This window comes from Sabethes cyaneus, chromosome 3 (genome assembly GCF_943734655.1).
Source record: "Sabethes cyaneus chromosome 3, idSabCyanKW18_F2, whole genome shotgun sequence".
NCBI lineage: Eukaryota > Metazoa > Arthropoda > Insecta > Diptera > Culicidae > Sabethes > Sabethes cyaneus.
The window spans coordinates 56,899,595-56,903,744 of record NC_071355.1 but is presented as its reverse complement, the minus strand read 5'-3'; the positions used below and the strand labels follow the sequence as shown (position 1 = coordinate 56,903,744).

At 39.4% G+C, this 4,150-nt stretch overlaps 1 non-coding gene across 1 annotated transcript; it reads right to left on the bottom strand.

Moving 5' to 3' along the window:
* Positions 1–1,727: 1,727 nt before the first annotated feature.
* Trnam-cau (transfer RNA methionine (anticodon CAU)) lies at positions 1,728–1,855 on the bottom strand. The gene is made up of 2 exons: positions 1,819–1,855; positions 1,728–1,772 (listed from the first exon to the last, which is right to left on the bottom strand). It is a non-coding gene; the product is annotated as a tRNA-Met (tRNA).
* Positions 1,856–4,150: the final 2,295 nt, after the last annotated feature.

Sequence of the window (4,150 nt, the reverse complement as noted above, 5' to 3'; positions counted from 1 at the left end):
TGAAAGATATTTATGGCAATCAATAAGACATTTTTCTGTGTGTTGAAATATATAATGAAAACAATTTATTCACGGCAATTCACTAATAAAAAATTCTTCAATGTTGACAATGCGTAAGGTTCAAATATGCGTCATTAAATTGTTTAAATTGTTTCTGATTGGCGGGAAGAAACAAGTGAGAATAGTTTCATGACCAGAATATTTATTTTAAGGATAATAATTCCATTGCAAATTATTTTTAGAGGTTTTGTTACCCCTTCCCCTTAAAAATGGAAGGAGGGGAGGGGGGTGCAAAAAAAATTTGTTGGACATGACAAATTTTTGTTTAAAATCAATTGCCTGTGAAATATATAGCCTAATGAGGTCGAAAAATGACTGATTGCCCTTTTTGAACGAAACAAAACTAAAATTAAACAATAATGTAATGATCGAAAAGCGGTAAAAAATTGTTTCGATTTTGTCTCTTTTTTTGGAAGATGCATGAAAAATAGTAATTTGTATATGAGAAGCAAGAATAGATTTGATTTTCACGATTAAAATTTGAGAAAAAACTCAAATGCACTTTCATTCGATTCTTGAGAAGGCCTGGTTTAAGATATCAACTTGGACCCTGAGAAACAAAGAAAGATTGGAAAAAAATCTAATCGACCTGTTCTTGCTCAAAGGTCAGATGATACATATAACATAATTACAGCTGTGATAAAACAAGAGGCTTTGCTATTTTTCAGACAGTTAAGGAAAAATGCTCATAAAACTCAATTTTATCTCTTTTAACGCCTGACCTATTAATCAGTGTTAGTAAGAATCAGTTGCTTGCCAAAAAAAACTTTGTTTCATAATTTTGATTATTTTTGTAATTTTAAGATAGGTTTTAAGCTTTGCGTTGCGAAAACGCAACGCTAGGAAGAAACGATATTCAAAATTTGCAACGGGAACGTTTGTTTTCGTTCGTTCGCTGCGGTGTTTCATTTAATGTCGTTGCTTTTTAGTAAATAAATGAATGTAAATCTTATCTTTCGCTTGTTCAAAATATCCCGCAAATGGAGCAGCCGTTGTAATAAGAGCGTAATAAAATTGATAAAGTACCTTTGCCTCCGGAATATCTGGAGGAATTGAATGACAGCAACGACAGTTTCATGGACCCAACTTTAATGTTACAATTTTTCCGGAACGTGTTGGTAGGTATTTAATCATCTGCGATGACGTGCATTTAGCATTCAAACTGTATACTATGCGTCTAGTGCAAAGATGGTCTCCAACCCAAATGTTTTGATATCTATCATAACATGTAATACTCCCGTATAAGTCGTTCATTTAATCTTTATTAATACTCAAAATCACAAAAAAATCCGAAATTTGATTTAACGGTAAAAAAGTATGAAGTATTTATATGTACAATAATGAAGGCATGCAAAAACGGTATACCCTTAACGCCCAGCATTGCGTTTACTACTTTTAAAAAAAATTCCTTTCCTTTCTAAACGTCGTACTTTTACATATATGGCACCAATCTCTTGTCCTTGTGTAAACATCGTAACTCATAGAAAAAATAGAAGATAGCTGAAAAGCCCATAGTGCAATGGCATAAGATAAGGCTGAACCTACATAATTGTGTAGGTTGCTAAATTTTAATTTTTAGAGTAAAAAATAGCAAAAAATAACTGGAAAACGCCTGCCGTTCGTCGAAGTCGAAGAAATGCTCACCATAACCAAAAAAAAAAGGATTTCGACGAGGGCGGGACTCGAACCCGCGCGTGCTTGGCACATTGAAGGGGGGAGGATGGTGTAGTTCCACCCTCTGGGGCTTCGAGCTACATCAATGAGTACAACGCCTTAACCACTCGGCCACCTCGCCTGGTTGGAAACAACGACGCACGCAGCGCAACAACTGATTTGTGTTCAAATCATACTACAATGAGATTCGTTTTGTTTTGGCCAAACAAGCACCAAAATTTAAACCAAAGATTTTTTTGTTGCTCGACTTGTCCGAGTTCTTTTCCAAAGAGTTTGGACGGGTATCGAGATTAAATGGAGTCGCAGGCAAACATATATTGCTGTTGCAGTTGAAAACCGTAATAATCGACTCGCGACATTCGCTTTTATTCTTGTTCTGTGTGTCGCAACTACGTCGCACGTGGTGCGCTGTGATCGCACATTGATGCACTATACAGCGCACCACGTGCGACGTAGTTGCGACACACAGAACAAGAATGAAACCGAATGTCGCGAGTCGATTATTACAGTTTTCAACTGCAACAACAATATAAGTTTTCGGATATCACATCCAATTAGACACATAGGCTCAATTGTTTCTGTCCTCTGCCTTCTGCCTTTCAGACAATAGATGACTAATTGCGTCGATAAGTACATTGTAATTTTGCAAAAAATGATAAATACGCTTGCCTATTCATAGTCGCAGTGCAGTCTCTGAGACTAATGAAACCTTCTGAGTGTAAAAACGTTGTCTTATTAACTTTACATATTTTATTCCTTCAAAGTCAATCTAGAGTATTCTTCGGCAGGGTTTTTTTTCGTGTTTTTGTTTCAGGTTGGGGCACGCTGGGATGCAATTTCTCTATAAAATTTATTGCAGAAAAATATTGCTTCAAAGTATAACCAGGAAGTACGGAGATGCGATGCGATGCAATGAATAAACTAATTGTGTAAAAAAGATCCAGCCTCAAATCACATTTCAAGTCCAATTTTATGTTGAACTTCAAGCTAAGTTTCAAATCCGAATCTAAGTTCCAAGTTCAATTTCAAGTCCTATTTCATGTTCGATTTCAGGCAAAAATCCCGATCAAATCAAAATAATTTTCAGTTCAATTTCAGATTTAAATTGTTTCAAATTTAATTCCAATTTTAAGTCCAAGTCCAAGTGCATATTTCAATACAAATTCTAATCTAATGTCAAGCCGAATTTTATCTCTACTTTCAAATCAAGTTTTAGGCCAAGACTGGGTCACTTGTCCCGTCTACTCTATGAAGTGTAATGTAAAAAAAATCTCTTGTAAGTACGTGTTTTTACGTAAAGTAGATTAATTTTGTAATAATAAATCCGCCATCCTGCGATTACTTACTTATTCAGCCGACAGCCGGGGTAGCTCTTGCCGTATCAAGAATTCCTCTCCATTGTACTCGGTCCTGGGCTATTCGTCGCCAATTCGTTTCCCGTCTCGACACACGCAAGTTGGCTTCAACCTGCTCGAGCCATAGTGCACGTTGAGCCCCTCTAGTCCTGGTGCCAGTGGGGTTCTTGAAGAGAACGGATTTCACTACACAGTTGTCCGGCATCCTTGCGACGTGGCCGGCCCACTGTAGTCTCCCAACTTTCGCCTTGTGGACGATGGGAATCTCTCCAAGCAGTACCTGTAGCTCGTGATAAATACGTCTCCGCCGCTCTCTGCTTTCCGTTTGTATTCCGACAAAAATAGCCCGCAACACCTTTTCTTCGAAAACGGCAAGTGCACGTATGACTTCCGTAAGCAAAGTTGCTGTCTCAAGTCCGTAGAGGACTACCGGTCTTATTAGCGTTTTGTACATCGTCAGCTTTGTGCGGCGGCGTATGCTCCTAGATCGAAACGTCTTGCGGAGGGAAAAGTAGGCTCGATTACCAGCTTGAATGCGTCGTTGTATCTCCTTACTCGTATTATTGTCGGCGGTGACCAGAGGTCCCAAATATACGAACTCATCAACCACTTCCAGTTCATCGCCGTCAATAGTCACTGTCCGTGAGAGGCTCCGGCAAACGTTACTTTCTCGGGAGCCTCTTCCTACCATATATTTGGTTCTCGACGCCTTAATTTGTAACCCTATCCTCGCCTCCGTTTTTATTTTGGCGTAGATTCGAGGTTGTCTGCAAAGGCGAGAAGTTGGCTACTCTTGCTGAAGATCGTCCCTCTCGTTTCGATGCCTGCTCGCCGGATCACACCTTCAATAGCGATATTGAATAACATACAGGACAGTCCATCCCCTTGCCGTAATCCTCTGTGCGATTCGAAAGGACTTGAGAGTGCCCCCGAAACGCACATCACGCGTTTCAGAGTAGCTTTGATCAGCCGCGTCCGGAAACGCGCGTTTGTCGGGAAAACCGTACTCGTGCATTATCTGCCATAGCTGTTTGCGTACAACGGTATCGTATGCTGCTCTG